Here is a 24,703-nt window from a genome sequence, read left to right as displayed (position 1 = left end):
AAATAATCAGAATTGGTTAAGCTAAATGAAAAATAAATACTTTACAGTACAAACCACAGGGTGAAAATAGCAATATAAATTATTTTATCATTATATTTTTCCATTATGACAGGTGAGGCTCTGCCTCTCTTGCCTCCCCTGACCGCACGTCCCTGGATTTTAGAGTTTTAATATTGTTACTCTTTGCGCTGTGATTAATGAACTTTGTAGTTTTCCTGGCTATAGAAACAAGTTTGGTTTCATCCCCTCATTCTCACTGAACTGTGATTCAGCAGCAGCATTTAAAACTAAACTCCTGTCGCTAATATATCAGCTCTTAGAAACATTTTGATCAAATTTACTCACTGAAAATGATTTTTTTAAATATATATTTAAAGAGGGAGGAACATAGAAGCATTTAGTTTAAAAATGATTTAATTTCATAACTTTATAATTCTCTTTTTCTGTTTTGGCTGTGATGTAAATGTTTTCAGTCAGTTGGCGGCTGAGGCCCAGCAGGTGGTTCACCAAATCCAGCATAACCCCCAACATTCCCCGTCCAGCCAATCAGCACGCAGCCCGGCCCGTTGCCGACAGAACCCTCTGTGTGTGTGTGTGGGTGTGTGTGTGTGTGGGCAGGCGTGTGTCTGTGTGTGCATTAGTGAGAGAGTGAAGCATTGTTATTGAAAGTTTAAAAATACAGTTATGAGCTCTGAGATTACATCTGTTTGTTTCTCACCAGAAACTCGGTTTAAAAGACGCACGTTTTGTTTGGAAGTTTTTTTCTGATCCTAGAATATAATATATAATTTATTGGAAATACAGTAAAGAAAAGCAGGTTAGCCAAAAAAGTGGAGCTAAACTACAAAATCTTTATGAAGTATGTCAGTGGTAAAATGCTTGACAAATGTACTGCAAAAACACAAAATCTTACCAAGTATTTTTATCATCTCTTCCAGAGAGAATATCTTTAAATAAAACTAAACTAACTTACTTTAAGTCAATAATCCCTAATATTGATGAAAAAGTTCTAGTTACACCAGCAGTTCAATCTGGAGAGACTCAGACGGAGATGAGAAGACAATTAGAAGAGTTTATTGACAAACAGAATTTAAAGTCTTTGGCGCTCGGGCCCCGGCTGGGGATAACGGTTATCGCAGCGTTAGCGATAGGCTTCAGATGAGCATCCCCGATGCTGTTAGGAACGTCATCCCCCCAGGGCCCGGCACTGGTGGTGGAGGTTGAAGAAGGGTGCGGGCCTCAGGACCGGGCGAATGGAGGAGAAGGGGTGGTGGTGGGTTGAACTCGGCTGGAGAGCGAAGGACACCATGAATGAAGGTCCTTATCAGCTGGGACTTGGTCGATGATTGGACGTGACGTGGCTTGGTCCGGCGTTGATAGGTCGACGATTGTGGGCGGGTCGCTTCAATTAACGGATCCCGGTGGGGATAAAAGAGTCTTCCAGTTTGAATTTGCGCCTAGGCTTCATATTATAACAAAACATTTGAAAACTGTAAGCAGATTGAGACGATCCCATGACTGAATTGGGGTCAAAGGTCATTGAAAAATTGCAAAAAGTATCTCAAGTCAAAACTTGACTCAGCTAAATAAAATGTAAGAATTGGATTTGTGAAGCCTTAGCTGAAGTAGAAATGTGAGTGTAAAACTTATCTCTGTTCAGTTAAGATTGAAAACTGTTTAAAAAAAAAGTTATAAATTGCAAATAAGATTTTTCTAAAAATTAACTTTAAATACATTTCAGCTAGAAAATATAAAAGAATACCATCAGGCTAGCGTGCTAACAGCTCTCAATATCTGAGCGGATTCATTTTTTAAAATTGATCTTTTGGTAATTATTGAACAAGAACTTCAGAAAACGTTTTACAAACAAAGTTGTGTAAAATGTGAATGAGGAGAGCGGCGGCGTGAGTGAACCATCATCAGCTCTGATTGGCTCTGAGTGGCTTCAAGTGCCGCGTTCATCCCCGCCATTTTCCAGGGAGCTTAGGCATGTGTGTGTGCGTGTGTGTGTGTGTGTGTGTGTGTGTGTGTGTGTGTCCATAGCTTCAGCTGTGTGTGTCTCAGGATGTCTGAGTGCAGAGATGTGTTTGCAGAGACACATCAAGCCCCTGTATGCCCTGGAAAGTACAAACACATACAAGGGCATGAAGACGGATGAGTGGCTTTGAGTCTCCATTCAGCCAGAGGATGAGGGTTGAACCTGCAGCTGCTCTGCTGAAGTGTCCTTCAGCAAGATGCTGTATTTTTATATCCCAAAATGACAGGAAGTGTTGAATAACATGATTAAAGTAAAGCTGCTTTCATTTGGACCCTAAAGATTTCGCACCTTCTCAAAATGCTGGAACATCAGCTGAACTTTTTCGTATGTTTCCATTTAAGTGTCGCAGTCTGAGAGCATTTCTGGTCATTTTGCTGAGTTTAACATGAACAATAATGAACAGATGGAAATATGTTTGGTTTTTTGTCGCCTATTTATTCACCAACATGGATATGAATCAATCAGTCATACTTCACAGAGAAACATGCAGAACAAAGACAGAAATAAAAAAAGATCAAGCTAAGTAGAAAGCGCAATCAAAATATTGGTAATAAAATGAGGTTTAAAGTTCAGATATAAATCAGTTAATCAATCAATCAATCAATCAAAAGGACTGGGAACTAAATGCAATCTTGTAGATTATCGAGCACAAACGAGAGGCAACTTTCATAAATCTATTTCTAATTTTATGACACAAAAACATTTATTGTATTTTTGTTGTGAAGCAGATGCCTGTTAATTAAATAAAGTAAGAAAACATATATATAAAATTAGATATGTTGCAAATTAGCGACATTAGGCATATTTAGACAATAGTGGTTTAACCAATTATCCTCAGGTATTTTAATTATTAAATCAACATTGCTAACAGGGCTTTAAACTAAAAAGACAAATAAAAAAAGATTGAGCGAAGTCAATCAAAACATTGGTAATAAAATGAAGCTTAAAGTTCAGATATAAATCAATCAATCAATCAATCAAAAGGTTTGAAAACTGTAAAAGCAATGTTGTAATTTAGCACAAACTGGAGGTTCAAAAGTTCAAAAGAAACAAAACCCAAGATTACAACAAACTACCAAACTACCAGGTGATATTCCTACATGTTTACATTTATAATAATAAATGAAAATCTTATCATGACAAGAAATTTATCACAATAAATTATAAACAATGCAATAATTCACCAGCCCCTAGTGGACACTTTGAGGTCAAATGTTTAACCTTGAGAATGTTTTTCATTGGAGAAAAAAAGGTCAAAATGAGGTTTTGTGTTTATAACATTAAAAAAACAATAATCATTATAAGAGGAAAAAATGTCCCAGTTTCCTGTTGGCTGAGAGGAAGTGTGTGCGCCTGGCCCCGCCTCTCGCTGGGCTGCATGCATACCAAAGAGCCAGTAAAGTGAAGGAGAAAAGCTCTGGGTTAATATTTAACCAGGTTATGTAAAGACAGGCAGATTATGAGCAAACACATGTACGACATCAACTCCCTGAACTCGGCAAATTACAATGAAATAGTTTAAAAATAATAATATTTTAGATCTGTCTTTAGTCATTAGAAGGTGAATATTTATTTAGTTTTCTGAAGGTCTTTTAAAGTTTTTCTGTCGACATTAATGACTTTTTCCCTCGTTTTCAGTTCCAGTTATTGCACCTTAATTTTTGTTGTCTATTTCTTTAACAAATAAAAGAAACTCTTTGAAATAAGAGTAAAGATTTTTGTGGCATGTAAGTACGAGTTAAACTCAACTTTTTATCATCAGTATAAAATACTAGAAGATTTTCATTCAGTTAAAATCAGAAATTCATCCACAAGTTTTAGAAACTTGGACAGTCAGAAGTCCAGATTTTATATGAAACTGTGCAAATAAAATGTTGTAAAGATTCACAGATACATTGTTTTTCGTCTCTTTAAATCATTAATATTATGAAAATACAATTTTTCCTTCATTTTTAAATTCATGGAAAGGAGAACCAATCTGTCTGAAATAGATCTATAAACGCAGATTCATAAAACTTTTCTTTGAGACTCTTTTATTGCTTTTTTGACGTGAAACTGATTATTTTGAGAAATCAAACTTGAATTAAATTATTATAATTCTTTGAAACACAATTTGTTGTTTGTTGAATGTTTATTTGCAATAACAAAAGCAGGAATCTTTATTTTTTCCAAAACTATTCCTAAAATCTCGTTTTATTGTTTTTAACCCTAAGTGGCTTATTATCCCTCATTGGTTGAACAAGAGAAAATAAACACTACAAGGTTGTGATGAAAATTTTCCCCATATGTATAAAAACTTTCAACAATAATTTGCTTTGATCAAAACTCTTAATTTTAAAACATTCCTGTTTTTCTTGTGCTTCATTTTTCAGTTTCATTTCATGATTATCATCCTCTCCCTTTCATATTTTCTCTCACCTGCAAAAAGTCATTATGGAAAGTTAAAAACGTATAAAAAGAGTTATTTTTTATAAACAATAGAAAATGACTGGCCATCATCTGATTATTTAGAAAGCTGACTTAAACACTCACTGGTTCTGCTTCCACTTCAAAACACTGTTTTAACATTCAGTCTTTCACTAAACGAAGGTAAAAACTGCTGTGGATAATTATTATCTGAATCATTTAAGCTTAATTATTGTCTAAGTTTTAAAAAAACATTTTTTGAATGAAAAACTTTGCTTATTCCTTCAAATATGCATGAATTAATCAGAAATCTTTCAAATGATTGATTTTTTTAAAAATGATGTCCTGAGTTTGTTTGGTAGAAGTGACTGAGAGTCAGGGCTCATGTGGCTCCTCCTTCCTGAACTCCTTTAAACTCATTTAAAGTTTCAGCAAAAACCCAAATATAGACAGAACCGCCCGTTAGCTGAGCATATGTGCATTCATGGATGTCTGTTAAAAAAAGAAAGCTGGTTTTCTTTTTGGCCTAGTTGGCATTACTCGTACCATGTGCCACGGCGTGTGTGTGTTGGTGTGTGTGTGTGTGTGTTGCTGTTTTGTATAGAAAGTGCTGTGTGCAGGGGAACGGGGATTTGGTGCCATCAGCACGGTGATGTCAGCACACAGGAACAAACAAAGCCCGACCCCAAACCCGCTCCCAGCTCTCCCTGCTACCCACAATCCAGCTGGAAGTGATGGAGTCCAGTTCTGGGGGCCCTCTGCTGTTAAAACACACACACACACACACGCCTACATGTTAGCACAGGGTTTTACAGATGCAGAAGCACAGAGAGGGACATGCACATTCTGTTGATCTGAGTTTAATTTGAAACTTAATGACTTTTATATGAAGAAGAAACTATGGACATTCAGAGCCACATAAAGACGGTTACAAAGTCGGCCTTTTATCGCCTGAGGAACATTTCCAGGATTAGAGGACTGATGTCAGAGTAAAATCTAGAGCAGGGTTGTCCAAAGTGCGGTCTGGGGGCCATTTGTGGCCCTTGAAACAATTTCATGACTGCAGTTAAAGGAATGGGCCCAAGGTGGGTTCTTTTGTCACTTTTCAGCAGGAAATTGTTCAGTTGAATTCTTCTTTAATGGAAAGTATTAGGCATGAAGTATTTTTTAATAGTTGTGTTTGTTTTCATTTTAATTTCATAGTAAGTAAGGCGAAAACATCCAGTGACATTTCACTGAAACAGGACTAGACCACATTAATTCTTCTATTAAACCTTTCTTTGGAAAACGTTCTTGTTTTTGTTGTTGGAACAGGCCAGTTTACTTCTAGACTGAATAAACTGGGAAAAAAAAGTCTTAAAAAATTAATTAAGATGATAACTTTCTTCTTTATTGCTTAATTTGTTGCAGAAAAGATTTTTTAAAAAGTCTCAAATATGGCCGCTGAGTATTTTCAACTTTGGGATTCTGTTAAATGATGCAAAACGTTTGGACACCCCTGATCTAGAGAAACTCATCGATGCGTTTGTGTTTGGTTGCATTCATTATAGCAGCAGCGTCTTCACAGGTCTGACAAACAAATCAATCATCTGATCCAGAACGCTGCTGCTCTAGTTCTGACTAAAACCAGGAAGTTAGAGCACATCACCCAGTTCTACAGTCAGAGAATAAACTTTAAAATACTGTTAGTTTTTAAATCACTGAACAAATCTGGAACAAAAAAATCTGAAACATAGTTGAAACACTGAGCTCCTTTACATCCAGACTAAAAACACATCAGATTAGTGCGGCTTTTGAACATAATAAATGAAGCACAAATCAACATATTTGATGTTTATCGATGATTTCAATGATGGCATTTAAATTATAATATTTGTTACTGATTTCACAATTGATGACTATTTAATGTTTTTATGTTTTCATGATGCTTTAAACCACAACTAAACTTAAATCCAGTGAATTCTTAATAACACTTTTCTTATTTGTTCATTTGTAATATTGAGTTTATATCTTAGGCACAATCTTTACTGAAAGATAAACATTCATAAAACTATTAAAACCATAAATATAAAACCAGAGGTACTGAAGTAAGAGTAGTATTACTTTGGTTTTACTGAAGTAAAATTAAATCAGCCTTTTTATCAAAATGTTTGATAAAAACGTTGATTTAGGACAGAGTAACTGACCAGAACATCTGATTTAATATTTAAATTTATGTTATCAAATTACGAAGTTATGTCCAAACTCTGGTATTTATAGCCTAAAAGGGGCGAAAATAAACAAATAACAAATTCAAGCAGAACAAACAGTTTCAAATTATATTTTTTCCAAAAATAAACATAATAAATACTTCAATGCTTTCATATACATATATTATGTTTGTCATATTTCTCTCAAATCTGTTACATCCACAATCATAAATTAACAAATCAGACAAAAATAAAAAGTAATTAGAGTTAAAATTTAAAACTAGCAAAAAATAGTCTCATACATAATCAGTCATAAACCAAAGATTACATATATTTACTGCTCCGCTCTGACACAAACACAGCTGGAATCTGCACCACATCTGCCTGTCGTCTCAGTAAAGTTAGCAACAAATCAGCAGCTCACTTCACTGGCGGTGATTCATAAACACTCTGTGAGTCAGACAATGCAGGGAACTTCACAGTTGTTACATTTACTGGAGAAACTTTTGGAAAGAATTTACTTTTAGGAATATTTTTATTTTACTTTTACTTATTACTATCATGAAGTATCACTACTCTTACTTCAGCAACATTTCTGGATTTTGTACTCACTGTCATTAACCTCACTGAAGAAAAAACAAATTATTTTAACAAATAAAATGCACCAGACAAAGACGCTGACCGTTTGTGTCAAAGTGAGACCTCCTGTTTGTACACCATCTTTGTTGCTCTGGTGTTACTGGAGTCTGTTGCACCATTTGAAAGTCAAATGGATATACGGAAAACATGTAACGTTTTCTGTTATTAGAAAGTTTGTCTCACCAAGCAGCCGCACGCTTTGCAGACGGCCCAGGACATTTCTGGGCTCTCAGGTGAACCTCATCTGGATGCAAACAGTTTATATATAATTATGTCATAATGGATAAACCAGCTGGAAAAAAGACAATGGGAAGGAAGAACAGGAAAAATGCTTCAGAAATGTAAAGATTTGATTTGTTATTGCAGGTAATATCACTCATTTTGAAGTTCAGTTCAGTTAGTTTCAGAAAAGGTTTCATTTCGATGCTCAACTGTTTGTTTGCTTTGTGCATCGTCTCACTTTAAAATCGTTCAAACGAAACAGTTTATGCAGTTTCACCTGCTGTCACATTTTTATTTTAGTGTTAATAGTTTAAATATTTCCATTCCTGGAGCGATTTATAAGCAAAAAATAACTGATTTAGACTTTTACATTCTCAAAAAATAGTATTTAGAAAAAACTCTATTCAATTATACTGAGTAACTGATCAAATTATCAATCATTTAATATTTAAAAATTACATCATCAGACGGGCCAAAATATACAGTTAAGATCAAATGTGATTATTTGTTTCTAATCAGATCTGATAGTTTTCAATAGACTCACTAATTTTACTTTATTAATTTTAATAAATTCTCTGATTGCAGATGGAAATGCAGCCCTGCAGCTGTTCTCATGTAGATTAATCCTAACTCATAAAGATCAACACAGAGACTTCCTTAAACTTCATGTTCTCTTGTCTTTCCCATTTTTAAATGTGGCTAATGAAATGATCTCTGTATCACATTATATTTATTCATAAAGTTTACAGAAGGAAGTCATGGATTAGTAATTAAATTCACCAACATTTGGATTATAGTAAAAAAAAGTAAAGCATAAGTTGCTCTAAATCCTTTTTATGCAAATAATTATTTGTGTTTTTTCCCCCAATGAATAAATTTACTCAATAAGGGTTACATTTTTTGCAAAAAAAGAATATACATCTTTACTTTTTAATCAGTTTTTATAATTTAACATTAAATGGACTTTACTGCATTTATCAAATGTTTCCTGTTAAACTATAAATACATAAACGATCAGTAGTTTATGTATTATACACCTTTATGTCGCTGCGTATGTTTCTGTTTATTTCTGTTAATTTTTTATTTTATTTTGGGGCAGTGCAATGGGGGTGACTTGGTGCAAACTATTCAGATGAATTAAAGGAGGAAGGGGCTCAGTTTGTGTGTTTCCACTGCAGCAGTGGCTCTGTGTCTGCAAGGAGAATTTTCAGACTATTTCTCGTAGTTTAGCCGTACGTTTACATAAATTCAAGCCTCAGCCTCAACTTTCTGCAAAGAAACTTTGATACAGTTCACTGGGGGGGAGGGGGGGTCAGCAAGTTACTCGCCCTGAACTGTATTTGTTGCCTGGTAACACAACCTTGGATCAGGAAACACTGGGAGCCATTGTGAGCGCACAAGGATTCACAACGATCTCTGACCTTTTAGTCTCAGCAGCTTTTCACCAAGGCTGAGTGTTTTATAAATCCGTCTCCTATCTGTGAATTCACCCACAGCTTCGCTGATAAATACCGCAGAAACGCGCTTTGTGATCTGATCACGCCTCAGAAATAAATGTACAGGTGGCAATCAGGGCTTTCTGTTTGTCTTTATGGCGCCGCACATAATTCAGAGTTTCAGCAAAATCTTCCACATGTGGATGAAAGAACCCAACTGGGCACAAATGTTCCCAGGGTCTTTGCTTTTTGGGAACTAAATAAATAAATAAATTAGACACTGTGATGTTTTGATTGTTGATTCTATGTTGCATTGTGTTTCTGTTTGATATGATGTAAAGCACTTTGAAATGCTTGCTGCTGAAATGTGCTATACAAATAAAATTTGATTTGATTTGATTTGAAAAATTCAAGGTGGCAGCCATTTTTCAAGGAAGACGTATGTTTCCACTGAATTTGCTAATATTTATCACAGATTAGTACTTTTGGTGTCCAATCATACACTGGACCCACAGAAATCATATTTACTGTGTTTTTTTCCCAAGATGGCCACCATGGTTAATAATAATGTTTTTGCACTAAAATTGCCAATTCATTTAATAATTTTGAACCATAGGATTCATATTTATTTTCATGATCTTTTCTTTTTCACTGCAAAAACTCAAAGTATTACCAAGTATTTTTGATTTAGTTTCTAGTGCAAATATCTTAGTTCACTTAAAATAAGACAAAACAAACTTCTAAGTAACTTTTCAGAGAGACGTAGAAGCTTGTTTTAGGTCAATACTGATGAAAAGTCCTAGTTTCACTGGCAGGTTTTCACTCATAACAAAATGTTTTTCCCACTTTATAAGCGAAATAATCTGCCAGTGAAACAAGAATATTGACCTAAAACAAGCTACTACTGTATATCTTGCTGAAAAGTTACTTAGAAGTTAGTTTTGTCTCATTTTACGTGAACTAAGATAGAAACTAGATCAAAAATACTTGGTAATATTTTGAGTTTTTGCAGTGTGGATACAAATTCATGAGTCGGTTTCTCACTTTGTTTTTATTCTTTTCCAGTTACGTAACATGAGATTAAAGACACGCCCTGGCAGCGATTGAACCAGACGGCAGAAACTGGGACCAGGTAGGTACATCACACCCACACACACACCCACACACCCACACACACACACACACACACACACAGCAGTGCCTCGGAGGGCAGCATTCGTGCCCAGCTTCCGCTGCGCTCCAAACTGAGCGTGGCTCAGTGTTTATGAAGTGTTTGGAAAAAGGCCAGGCATTGTTCCAACCAGCAGCTGGGTGGTAATTTCCAACGAGACAGAGAATCTCTTCCTTCTCGCTGTGATGAACGAGAAACAGGAGCATCACCAACAAGGATCCTCTTTCTGCTACAAGTGTCTTCATCATCCTCTTCCTCCTCTGGCTTCAACACGGCGTTTTCTCAGCAGACTGAGTGTTGACATGTCGAATCAGGATTCTAAAATGGAACGCCTTGTAAAATGACCTTTGATCTTTTCATATGTGTTCGCCTTACAATCACACAACTGATTGTATTTTGCTCCATTTGTCGTCTTCTAAACTCAGTTAAAGCATCCCCACTGCATGACGCTGCCATCACCCTACATTACACAATGTGTGCTAGTTTTCCAGTATGCAGGCAAAAGAGTTACATTTCAGTCTCATTTGAACCAGAGATCAAAGGGGATTTTTTTCTGTTATGTTGGTGTGAAAGGGGTTAATATTGAAGAGGATCAGAGCAACTGGAAAAAAACTGAATTCTAACTTTTTCTCCAAATTCTGACTTTAATTTCAGAATATTTACTTTCTTCCCCCCAAATTCTGACTTTAATCTTTGAATTCTGACTTTTGTCTCAGAATTTTGACTTCAATTTTCTGAGATCAAAAGTCAAAATTATTAGAAAAAACCTCCGAATTCAGTCATTAAAGTCAGATTTTTTTTTTAGTGTCCCTAATCCTCTTGCGTAGGTTAAACACACATATCTGCCACATTTTAATTCTAGCACATAAAATCCTAGTAAACACACTGAACCTTGTGTTGGCAATTTGACAAAATTGAGCAAAGTTCAAAGGTTATGGAGCCACTGTAAACGTCCAGGCCAGGAGGAATGTGTCGACTTGCTGTCAACTATTTGCTGCTTTGTCATGAGACCACAGAGCGCTAAAACACGTAAAGTTGTCTGTTTCACACCTCGTGGCCCCCGCCCTCCTTCCTCCTGGCCCCAGCAGCAGCCGGGCCAGCGGTCCTGCAGCTGTGACCAGAACAATAGCATTCCTCAGGTTTTAAACGCCTGGCACTTAGATTCCTAACAGCAGATTCCTGACGGGAGAAGCCGGGGGGGTTGCTATGGGACGCCTTGTGAGGAGACGTACAGCTGTAAAGCGATTTGGCATTTTTATGAGTGAGTGGGGTGGGTGGGATTCCTGCTCATGTTCTTTATTTCTCAGATGTGGCATTTTCAGCAGTTTATTTTTAAGAGGCGTCCTGCTGCTCCGTCGTGTGTTGATGGAGGCACTTGTTAGGTCAACATGAGTCTGATGATCTGCTCTTTAGCACATGTGGAGCAGCAAAATGCACAAATGTGCTGGAAACGACACATTAGGTGTTAAAAGAAGAAACAAACGAGGGTTGTGTTTATGGACTCACCTTAATTCTGACAGAAAGGACACAAAAACAGCTTTTCTTAAACCGGATCTATTATGCAAAATTCACATATTGTTCTTTTTTATACGTATATCTGGATCTCTACTGCTTATAAAAACAACACAGGCGCTTAAAAAAGCAGCCAGCCTGTTTTTTGGTCATAAGTTCATGTTTTTTGGTCTTTGGAAAATTAGCTGTTTCAAAAACCTTCCAAATGTAACAGCACAAATTAGTAGGCGGAGACCTGTTGCCTAGCAACCGCAAGCTGTTACTAAGCGACTCAAGCGGAGCTCGCACTGGCTCTGCGCTGTACAAAGGCTGCTGGAAAAGACAAGAGTTTTGTTGATGATTTTAATCTCAGAATTCTGACTTTAATCTCCAAATTTTGACTTTTTCTTCTCCGACTTCTCCCTGGTTTTACCGCTGTATGCGCTGTACAATGGCTGCTGGAAAAGACAAGAGTTTTGCTGATGTCTTACCATCCAGAAAGCACTTGCTGATTTCTGGTTGGTTGTGCAGGAGGCTCCTCTTCTGCTTTTCAAAGATGTATGGTTGTATAATTACGCATCTGTTTGCAGCCATTTTCACGTGTGAGTGTAAACGGTGAGTTGTAGCTGCCATATTAAGAAAATAAAAATGCTAAGAATACAGTCATAAAATTACGAGAATGAAGTTGTATATGATTTTTTTTTTCTTGGAATATTTCGACTTTATTCTTGTAACATATTTTTATTTCCTTGTATACTCAGTCATAGAAATCTCAGTATCTAATGATTTGGTACAAAAGATGTAAAGAACATGTTTAATATTGTTCATAAACCTATTCTAGACTGATTAAGGATGTTTAGTATGTCACCTTTAATTATTATTTGTATGTAGCGTTTATTCTGCTACATTCTCATTAGCATCTTTAAAACATAGAAAACAGAAGTAGAAGCTGACACACTGCAGGCCTCGCTACATGTGAGCCTTCTCTGGTGGTTTAAGTTCACACAGCCAAACTATCAGCATATCTGAAATAACCCCCAAAAATAACGATTCTCTCATTAACCACGCCTGTTTCACAATTTAAATATAAATGAATCTAATTTAGAAAACCTCGGGTGCGATGAAGGAGACTCATTTAGAGCCAATCTAAAATTAATGAGGGCATCTGGAGAGAGGGGCAGAGTGGCGAGGGGCCCTGTGTGGCTGAACAGATACCAGAGTTAACAAGCTACTGTACTTTAAACACTGGAAAATCCCCATTCATTTTGAATTAGTACAGTATTTTAAAGGGTGAAAAAGAGCTTTAATGTTAGCGCTAACATGCTGCAAAGACATTTCTGATGCGATTTCTAGCCTCTTGGAGCTAAGCTCTATTTAAGTTGTTATATATCATTTCTTTCTATGCCTCTGTCTGGGACGTAAAGTTTAATCACAATATTTTGTGGTACTATGGTGATAATAAAAGTGACAAAAAAAACAAATGTATTACTTGTTTTTTAAGGTCACAGCAATTATAGCCCCACAAAACTTCTAGTTTCTGCATTTAATCATATTTTCTCATTTATTTATACACCTTTATTGAACAAACTGTGGAGAAAATGGTAAAAATAACAATCCTGACAATAAGGACAGTTTTAGTTTTTTTAAAAACATTATTAATTGGAATTTACTGCAAAAACGATAAATCAAAATCTTATCAATGAATGTATCACGATACTTGATAAACGATACGATAAATTCAAAAACACAAAATCTTACCAAGTAATTTTAGTTTAGTTTCTATAAAATAAGACAAAACTAAATTATTAGTAACTTTTCAGTAAGTTATAGGAGCTTGTTTTAAGTAAATGATTCATTAATATTTGTGGAAAAATATTCGTTTCGCTGGCAGATTATTCCATTTATGAACTGGGTAAAGGGCTGCACAGTGGCGCAGTTGGTAGCACTGTTGCCTTGCAGCAAGAAGGTCCTGGGTTCGATTCCCGGCCGGGGTCTTTCTGCATGGGGTTTGCATGTTCTCCCTGTGCATGCGTGGGTTCTCTCCGGGTACTCCGGCTTCCTCCCACAGTCCAAAAACATGACTGTCAGGTCAATTGGTTTCTCTAAATTCTCCCTAGGTGTGAGTGTGTGTGTGAATGGTTGTTTGTCCTGTATGTCTCTGTGTTGCCCTGCGACAGACTGGCGACCTGTCCGGGGTGTACCCCGCCTCTCGCCCGGAATGTAGCTGGGGATAGGCACCAGCAACCCTCCCGACCCCATTAGGGACAAGGGTGAACGGAAAATGGATGGATGGATGGATGAACTGGGAAAATGTGAAGTAAAATACCAATGGAACTGGAACTTTTTCATCAATATTAATGCATTATTCACTTAAAACTAATTCCTAACAAGTTACTTGTAAGTTCGTTTAATTTTATTCCATATGTACTACAAAACTAAACCAATAATATTTGGTAATATTTTGTGTTTTTGCAGTGCATCCATGTTTTTATTTGTCTGAGGAAGCCTTTTGTTTTATGATTTTTAAGTGAAAATGTTTCTCTGAGGATCAGAGTTTGAATGTTGGACGTTTAGATGCAGATTCTGTATTTTCTCTTCTTCTGTCAGAATGTTTCCGCTCCTTTCGCTGCCTCTTGCAGACGCCAGCCGGCTCCCACAGCGACTGTTTGGTTTTGCGGGTTTAACTCCCGATGGGTTCGGGTCCGGAGTGATTAGGCTGAGCCCTAAAGGCCAGCCGGCTTGTCAGGTGTCTCCACACATTAACGTCGCTCTGCTCACAGCCTGAGCCGACAGCGCAGCCAGGGAGACGGGGAACAGGAAGCGCCGACCGGCTCTGACGGGAGGCATGATGGGAAACGCCTCGTTTGGTGCTCAGCTACTGCATCTGTTTTACAGATATTTAGCTTTAGAGAGCCAGGAGGTTTGGTTAGCTTTACAGTTATCACTGCAAAAACACTAAATCTTACCAATTTGGTCTACTTTCTAGTTCAAATATTTTAGTACACATGAAATAAGACAAAACTAACTTACACGTAACTTTTGAGCAAGATGTAGGAACTTGCTTTAAGTAAATAATTCCTAATATTGATGAAAACGTTTTAGTTCTATTGGCAGATAATTTCATTTATAACAGGAAAAATGTCATGTTAGAAGTGAAATAAATAAATAAATACAGCTGGTTTTTTATAGTATAAAGGACTTAAGAATGATATTTTAATAAAGATCACTGCAAAAACGCAAAGTCTTGCAAAGTATTTTTGGTCTAAATTTTAGTGCAAATATCTTAGTACACTTTAAAAAAGACAAAACTAACTAATAGATGACTTTTCAGCAAGACATAGAAACTTGTTTTAAGTCAAGTCATTCTTGAATATTGATGAAAAAGTTCTGGTTCTTATAATTAAGTAATTAAGGGATTGATTTAAAACAATCTCTTATCTTGCAGAAAAGTTACGTATGAATTAGTTTTGTCTTATTTCCAATGTACTAACATTTGCATTAGAAACTAGACCAAAATTACTTGGTAAGATTTTGTGTTTTTGCAGTGTACAGCTGATGTTCAGGTGTAATTTTTAACCTGATTTTCCTGATGACTCTTTAGTTCCTAAAAAGCGAGACTTGGGCGGATGCTGCCTCGACATTTTCGTTAGCCTTTAACCCTTAAACCAGCTGAGTGTCAACACGGCTGACTTTTCCCTGCTGGATTCAAACAAACTGGCTTTGTGTCGACGCACAAACAACTTCCTGCATGCAGACATCCAACTTGTTAGTGGGGAGGCAACTCCTCACCCCCGCTCAATCCGACCCCAGAAAAGAAAAACTCTTCCTGCTTGTGACCTCCAACCTCCTCCTACCCCACCCACACCCTGCACTTACCCAGCATGGTGCAGCTATAGGAGGGGAATTAGGGTGCAGTGTGTGTGCCTAGACAGAGGTGATGTTAGGTTTTAAAGAGGGGGGGGTGCATCTTGTTTTGAAGACATGGAGAAATAAAATGTAGGAGGCGCAGTGGAGGGGGGGAGACCTGCTGAGATGGCAGCCTATATGCCTCCTCCTCCTCCTTCCTGCTATACCTCTGCCTCCATCCCACTCCGCCTGGCCTCCGCCTCCCCCCGCTGCTCCGTCTCCAGCCGTGGGGGAAAAGTACATTACATGCTTGCTAATCAAACCTACATTACAAGTTTGGAGGGAATAAAACAAGAATCTGAAGTGTTCTTCTTTCTTCTCTCCACCTTCCTTCCTTCCTCACTCCTCAAACTCTGCTCACTTTCGTCTGCTGTGAAATCTCAGAGAAAACCCAGAAAAACACCAAATACACGACTCAAATCAGCAGCTATATGCAGAGGTACTCAAGGAAGAGTAGCACTACTTCAACATGTTATTACTCAAGTAAAAGTAAAAAGTAGTTGACCAAGAAATTACTCAAGTAAGAGTAAAAAAGTACAGATTAACTGATTTAAAATTTAAAAATGACATCATCAGATGGACTAAAATGTAAAGTTAAGTTAAAATGTTGATATTTTAATTACAATAATTCATATAAATAACAAAAAATAACAAAATCAGAAAAAGGAAAATGCTTCTAAATCAGTTTCCTTCAATAAAAAACATGTTTGCTTTTCATTCAGTGGGAAGAAAATTGGGAGAAATTTCACTCAGTTAAGAGTAAAAAGTACAGCGTAGTAAAAATACTCCTAAAGTAAATTTTTTTTCAACAAAGTTACACAAGTAAATGTAACCATCTCTACTTTTTACTTTTACTTGAGTAAAAATATATTGAAGTAGTGCCACTCTTACTTGCCGCCAATAAAATGTAGTCCACTATCCTTACCAGCTGGTGGCAGTAATGTTTCCATTAGTTGTTTGCTAACAGCCATTAAAACAAAGAAGAAGAAACGGCGCTAAGTGCAACGGAACTAGCTAGCAAGTTACCCCAATTCTTGCCTCTCGGTTTTTTTCTTTAACTTAAGAAAGTGTATAAAACTGGGTGGGAGAACTGGGAGAACTGGGGCAAAACAAACTGAAGTTAATATGTTTGGACCTAAAGAGGAACGATCAGAACAGCTTCAGTTACTACTGATAAAAACTAAATATCAGGCTGAAATTCAGGTGTAGTGATGAACTCTGACCTGAACCTTCAGAGCCACATAAAGATGGTTACAAAATCAGCCTTCTGTCACCACCATAACCCAGAAAACCACCACCATCCCACCAAGTGAGAAAATCTGCCAGTGGATCTATTACTTAGAAAAACTATATTCAAGAATTGTTGCCTTAAAATAAGAACATTCATGTTTTAGAAGTTACTTTTAAGTTATTTTATTTTATTTCAAGTGTGCTAAAGTATTTGAACTAGAAACTAGACAAAATAGTTCTTCTTCTCTTTCATTTTGTTGTTTGAGTCGTTTCATATCTGGTGATTTCCTGACTGAAATTATCTGCAGAGAAATATATAAAGTTCTTTAGCTGTTCAGGTTTTCATTTTTATTCTCCTCTGAGATTCTCATGCTCAGCTCTCAAATTACGACTTCAAATCTCGGCTTTATTGTTCCAGCATGGAGAACAAAATGTGCCAGTTTTTATCCAGATGTTTGAAAATGCATTGAAACGTTTAAATCTCTGTATTTGTCCTGCATTAGAACAAAGTGGGAGGTTTTAGCCTTTTTTATTTGCCCGTTTTCGACACTTCCTTAACACCATAATAGAGTCGCTTTTAAGATATTACAAATACAATACGATTCCAAAGTTAAAGCCCCACTTGAAGAGCAATCTGTCTGCAATAATCAGGAACATGTAAGCACTTAGCAGAGCAAACACGCAGAGGCTCTGCCAATATTGGAGACTTTCTTATAGATTAAAGATGTGAAGCTGATCTTTGAAGACGGAGTAGAAATCTGGCATTAAATCTGTTTTGTACACCGATTCAGGAATCGTGTTTGTCTCAGTGTGACAGACGAAACGAGGCTGATATTCCAGAAATTATGCAAGAGGAAAATTGGAATTTTATTTTTTTGAATGAAAAGGAGTACCGTATTTTCCGCACTATAAGGCGCACCTAAAAACCTTCAATTTTCTCAAAAGCCGACAGTGCGCCTTATAATCCGGTGCGCCTTATAAATGGACCAATATTGAGCCACAACAGGTCTTGCAACTACGGTAAGCAGCCGCCGACTTTATTTTCCCCCGTGGAAGAAGAAACGGGAAAGCAGACACAGACTTTATTTTCCCCGTAGAGGAAGAAACGGAGGAAAGCAGACGCCAACTTCATTTCCCCCCGTAGAAGAAGAAACGGAGAAAAGCAGACGCCAACTTCATTTTCCCCGTAGAAGAAGAAATGGGGGAAAGCAGCCGCCGATGCAGCCAGCAGTGCAAGCTGGGTTTTGTGTAAAGACCAAAATGGCTCCTATTAAGAGACATGCTTACAACGCAGAGTTTAAGCTCAAGGCGATCAGTCACACAGTAGAACACGGGAATGGGCTCTTTGCACCTGCCGCGCTGACGTCACAACCGCATGCGCAAATGCGGCTCTCTTTTTTTGCTTTGAGTTACCATGACAGCTAGAAAAGACAAAGTCTTATTTCAGACGCAAATAAAACAATACTATGAACATTACTGTCTTCCTAATATAATGGGCTTTTAAGTTTTCATGGATTTCCAAACGATCCTGAATTAAGAAGACGGTGGCTTGTAAATATTCGTCTACCAGTTAAAGCTAACGCAGCACAGCAAAGTTTACAGCCTTCACTTCACTCCGGATCAGCTTCTTCAGCCTAAAGGTAAAGGAGCTTCCTGTGTTATTTCCATGGAATCACTTCTGTATTCAGCCTGAAAGAGTTTATGGGAACCAGAGAGCAGACCAGAGCCAGACAGCCGAGCTACTGATCCGCCTGTACAAACTGCTGTAAACACCGTCCTGCTTCACAAGAAGCATGCAAAACTAATAAAGCGAAATAACACGGAGACCTTAAGGAACACGGCCATATTTTTCTAAAAGCAATAACTTTGAACCTGAACCGTCAGCTGAACTAGAACTCCGACACCAGAGCTAATGCTAAGCTATGGGCTCGTTGTGCTTCAGAAGCAAAAAGCCTGAACCGTAAAATCCCCGTTACTTGGTCTCTGACACTAACGACAATAAACCACGTAATATACTTGAACATAAGGTAAAAACATTGTCCGTTAATGAATTATGAAAAATGTTTAGATACTTAGATAGCACATTTTTACAAGAAAAATGTCTAGCATAAGCTAAAGCTAATGTTAGCCACAAAGTTTAAAGAAAGTAAAACTCACCTTCATAACAAGGCGAACATGTTAAAACCTTTCTCCAGATTATTGTCGGGGCTTCGGCTCGATGTACATCATTAAGCTGAGGTGCAAAGAGCCCATAGAGCAGCAGAGAGAGAATTTAACATGAACAATCAATGGTGCGGAAGTGGAGGAAGCAACAGCTGTTCATTTTGGGAATGAACGGAGTTTTCAGAACGCTGGTTTGTAATCTATTAATAAAGTTTGACTGACCTATCTGACTATTTTGTCGACATTCCCTTTATCGCAGTTCCATCTAATGGATGCATAACGTAACCCCAGCCTCTACTGTAGGGTCTATTCTATGCGCCTTATAATGCGGTGCGCCTTATATATGAAAAAAGTTTTAAAATAGGCCATTCATTGAAGGTGCGCCTTATAATGCGGTGCGCCTTATAGTGCGGAAAATACGGTAGTTTGAAGAAAACAAAAACTTTTCTAGCAACTAAACATCAATCAACCTCCCAAACAGAAACATTGTTAAATACAGAAACATAATAATAACCGATGAAGGGCAGACTGGCCAAAGATTATACTCAAGTAAAAGTAGCACTACTTCAACATATTTTACTCAAGTAAGAATAAAAAGTATTTGGGTAAAAAGTACTGAATATGTAAAAATTACACCATCAGATGGACCAAAATATAAAGTTAAGTGGAAATGTTGATATTTTAAGGGCAATAATTCATATAAATAACAAATAACAAAATCAGACAAAATAATATTTTATTCCAAATCAGTTTCTTTCATTAGAAAACGAATAAAACAAAACAGCCTGAATATGAAAATCTGTAAAACAGAATCTTTAGACATGTTTGGTTTAACATTAAAAAATTATTAATTTAATTTTGAAAATGTTTATATTCACATTTCAAGCTTATAAAGTTGAAATGTGGTCATGATTAATTTGATAAAATTCTTTAAAACTGATATTTGTACTATTAAATTAAATACAGAGAAATTGTGACACAAAGTATTTTAAATTCGGATAAACTTGTCCTACTTTCACTGAACCCTTTTTTGACTGAATTTTGAATAAAATTATATATTTTTTTATCATAGTTTATGAATCCTTGAGTCATTATTATTGGAGTTTATTCTTTTTTACTGCGATACACAAACGTTGGAAAACACAGTTATTCTGTTTACTAATTACAGTTACAAAACATTTAATTAATACTTTGAGGTCACAGCTGCTTTGCATAATCCTCTAATGCTTCCATATTGTGTTTGTAAAAACAATTTTTCAAATTCTAAAAGCTGTTCCTCAATTCATCCATTTTCCATCGTACAGTTTTAGTTTTGATAAACTTGAGATAATTTATCCTTCATCAAAGCTGCACCTCTAAGTGATTCACCTTTTATCTTCTTTGTCTGTGGATTTGAAAATATACCAGATTGTTAGTTTTGTTTTAAACACGGCTGAACTTCCTGAACTTGTCAGGAGGTTATTGGGCCCCTGTAACGGCCTGAACTGCCACTGCGGCCCCAGCGGCCCCCTGCTGAGCATCAGATTGCAGGACTTCTGCTCTGGTCCATTCTATACATTCAATAAACCAATTCTGTGGTGTGAGTGTTGTTGGTCTTTACCAATCATGTTACATGTGATGTGTTTTCTGCTCCAGGAAGTTTAGTGTGAAACTTTGGGGAAAGATTTTGTTAACCTGGTGAATAAAACGATGCATTACCTCAACATGTGGATTCTTAGTAACATCAGAGCAACTTTACAGAGTAAATATGATTATAAATGATTTCCATTCTGAAGCAGTTCCTCAAGCTCCCTTAACTTATATTTGAGAGAAAATGGAAACAATCGTAGCGGCTCATTATGAGTTGTGGCATGAATACGGGTCAGTAAGTCGACAAAGCTAGTGACCTAGACCCAAGAGGGGAGGATTCAGGAAGGGAGGGACATTGTCAGTCCCACATTGGAACCTGAAGATCCTCCATAACTGTGTGTATGTGTTTGTGTTTCAACAGGTATAACTCTTATCTTAGAGACTTTAATCAATTTACACTTGTACAATGGCTGCTGGAAAACAAAAGTGTTTTGTTGTTGACTTAAGATCTGAAAATCTCTTGCTGCATTCTTGTTGGTTGTGCAGGAGGCTCCACTGCTGCTTTTCAAAGATATACGGTTGTGTTATTGTGCATCTGTTTGCAGTCATTATTACGTGCGAGTGTAAAGGTTGAGTTTGGGGGCGTGGCCAGCAGCAGCTTATTTGGATTTAAAGAGACAAGACGCCCTAAAACAGACTAAAATCTCAGTATTTAAGAATGAATTTGTGTAAAAAATGTTTTGTGTCGCCCATAAACCTACCCCAACCTGCTCAAAGTTCAGCTAGGAGAAACAGCTGTTGGGGTCAGGGTGAGTATACTGGAAAGAACGGCGCGGGGGTCCGTGTAATTCCTGTGAAGTCATGATGAGTCATGAATAGATCACCCTGTCACTCAGCTGAGAGAGTTTGATTGGCTCAAACCGATTCATGAGAGAGAAACACTCAGCCAGAGGCAGGTGATACATCAGGAGGAAAATGAGAGCCGAGCCAGCCGCCTGAAAAGAAGGGATGACAAATGACAGAAAGGTAAAGGAGAGGAAGAGAGGGAAGGGAACAGGAGGGTAAAGGGGCACGAAGAGGGTGAATGGATGAATGGATGAATGGATGAATGGATGGTTCACTGAGCCCAGCTGACTGCTTTTAGAGACTGACACTGATTGAAGAGACAATTCACTTACTGTTGAATGTATTCAGAAAGCAAAACATTTACTGTCAAATAAACCTCAAAAATCATCTTCTGTAAATCAAGTTAAAGTTCGACAAAATATTTTCATCCCAGTAAAACTGAAATGTGGAAACACAAAATACACATGAAACAAAAGTACAATTAACATGAATAAACTACATTAATAGGAATGGCAAACTTTTTTTTTTTAATCTGTTAAATTTTATTGTTGAGCTGAACCCAACGCAGACAGGTGGTAGAAAAATCATTAAACTCCGGGGTGAAACTTCGGGTTGCTGTGGTGGCGCAGAGGTTCTGCACAGCGTCACAGGTTCGATTCCCGGCCTGGTGACCTTTGACCTTCTGTCATTATGCACTTTCCTTTCTATTCACTATCAAATAAAGACCACTAGCGACAGTGAGACCTTAAAAAAAGTGAAACTTCATTAAAACAAAAAGAGTCCAAAACAAGCGGCGTAATGAACAGAGAAACAGTGAAAAATCAATTTACAGATAAATCAATTTACAGATAAATCAATTTACAGATAAGTCTTCCAGAGATGAACCCAGAAAACATCTGAACAAGCAAAATCCGTTAATTTTCAAAAATGTTTAACTTTTAGAGCCAAGCCAAGTTTTTTTCAAGCAAATTTCTGAAATTAATATAAAAATTTCTCTCAAATTTTAAACTTTTAAAATTAAGAAATGTCCTTGAAAATTTTGCGCAAAATAATAATAAAAAAAATCTCTAGCAAAATTTGGACTCTTGGAGCTCAATCATTTCCAAGTTCTTATTCTAGAACATTTCTGAGAATTTCAAATGTTTTTAGTTTCTGGGATTTGCACTGTACAAATTTCAGTTTTTTATCAGAAATGTACTCTTCCTTTATTTCTACCTACAATGACTCGATTTCACTGTCATAATTATCACTCACTCTACACAAACGTATATTAACTCAGTGGAAAAACGTCTCTGCATGACAGTAAAAGTTTGTGTGAAACAAGTGCAGCTCAGCTCACAAAGTGTCCAAGCCTCAGAGCGAAGGGGGAGGATGGCAGCGACGGACGGCGAGTGGAAGGCATGGAGGGATGGAGGGGGTGTAGTGCAGCAGAAACTTCCCATGCTGGCCTCCCAGTGTGGCTACGTAATGAGGGCAAGGGACACAGACACACACACTCACGCACACGCACAGACACACACTCGGGGCCAAGCATGGCCCCACGGCTGATTAGCGGCGCACAAAGGCCCCAAACAGAAGTAGCAGAGGGCGCACAATGGGAGCAGGGCCTCAAGGCGTGGTTTACTTCTGCCCTGAGGACGGGCGAGAGAGAGAGAGAGAGAGCGGGGTCCGGGGCGGGTTGGGGGAGGAGGCGAGGGTTCAGACGACTCCACAAGCGACAGAAGCAGAGAAGAGTTTTGTTTTTGTGATGATGAAGACGTCTTACTTTTCCTCTGACAGAACATAAATAAATCTCATTTCCCCAGCAGATAAATTTAGTCTCTACATTTGAAACCAATATGGAAAACAATAACTGGACAGTGTCTTTACACTGCAAAAACACAAAATCTTACCAAGTATTTTTGGACTAGTTCCCCATGAAAATATCTTAGTACACTTGAAATAAGACAAAACTAACTTAAAAGTAACTTTTTAGCGAGAAATGAGTTTATTTTAAGTAAATAATTCCTTTATGTTGATATAAAAAGTGTTAGTTCCACTGGCAGATTATCTCACTTATTTCAAAATCGACAGGCCGTTACCTAGCAACCCCAACCAAGCCCAGCCCGTTACCTAGCAACCCAGTTCTAGTTCCACTCAGATTATTTCACTTCCACAACAGGAAAATGTCTTCTTAAAAGTGAAATTATTTGCCAGTGGAGCTCATTAATTACTGATAATTCATCAATATTAAGGAATTATTTACTAAAATAAGCTTGTATGTCTCGCTAAAAAGTTATTTGTAAATTAGTTTAGTCTTATTTATAATGTTCTAAGATATTTGCACTAGAAACTAGACCAAAATACTTGGTAAGATTTTGTGTTTTTGAAGAGTAATAATTTAAAGAAACGAGTTAAACTGGTTCTGAACAGGATTTTAATCAGCATCATGGATCATGGATCTATCAGTTGGTTGTTTTCTCATATTTGTCTCGAAGAACAAAAATACCTGCATCCTTAAATCAGGGCTGTTCAAAGTGCAGCTCAGGGGCCGTTTGTGACCCCAGATTGTAATGGGGCTGAAACGATTAATCGTGATTAATCAATTATTGAAATAACAGTCAACTAATTTAGCAATCGATTGTTAACCTGACCATACAGATAAAAAAAATCCTATTTGCTGAAAAATCACAGTAAGAGCAGTAATTAAGCCAAAACTGTATACATTTAAGATAAAATAAACTTTCTTTGTAAATGTGTTACCCAGAACTAAAGTGGTTCATTTTTAGCTTCAGTGATTTATAAACTAAACCAAGGTGCAGATCAGGTGTAAACTAAGCGCAATAAGGAAGCCGGAGTACCCAGAGAGAAACCATGAATGCACAGAGAGACCAACTCCATGCAGAAAGACTGAAACTGCAACACCCACACCAGCAGGAGCCATGTTGTCGTCTTTCTTTATATAATTATCCAGGACTATTTTCTCATGTTTTATTCCTCAGATTTGTTTTTCTATCAATTAAAATAAATATTTATAATTTCAACATATATGTTCTGTTTTTAATCAGCAGAAAAATATGTAAAATTATCTTAAAAGGCAAAAGAAATGAGCGACAAATCCACAGACAATTTAGCTTCCTGTTTTTGAGATTACTTAATGCTATTTAAATGCAGAACTAACACACACACACACACACACACACACACCATCCTCAGTGATGGAGAGGCTCCTTAAATAATTCAGTGATTATTTTCTGATAATTATTGGAGGACAGCTAGCTGTAATAAAATGATAAACGAGACAATTATGAGAAGAAATCCTCGGCCCGGTTTTCCTAAACACACTCAGGAGACGCAGTTCAAGTCATTCGGACAAGATGATCAAAATAATTTTACCTTTTCACGACACTCTGAAGCT

General features: G+C 37.1%; 1 protein-coding gene across 2 annotated transcripts in view; it reads left to right on the top strand.

Annotated features, from left to right (window-relative positions):
* sox2 (SRY-box transcription factor 2) overlaps nucleotides 1-24,703 on the top strand; it is a 95,611-nt gene that overhangs the window by 64,224 nt on the left and 6,684 nt on the right. For both annotated transcript variants that reach the window (XR_003596775.1, XR_003596774.1), the window contains exon 3: nucleotides 9,996-10,062. The gene's annotated coding sequence lies outside the window, so the exon portion shown is untranslated. The remainder of the gene's footprint in view (nucleotides 1-9,995; nucleotides 10,063-24,703) is intronic.

This window comes from Xiphophorus couchianus, chromosome 9, assembly GCF_001444195.1.
Source record: "Xiphophorus couchianus chromosome 9, X_couchianus-1.0, whole genome shotgun sequence".
NCBI classification, from domain to species: domain Eukaryota; kingdom Metazoa; phylum Chordata; class Actinopteri; order Cyprinodontiformes; family Poeciliidae; genus Xiphophorus; species Xiphophorus couchianus.
This window is presented reverse-complemented; position numbering and strand designations above follow the sequence as displayed.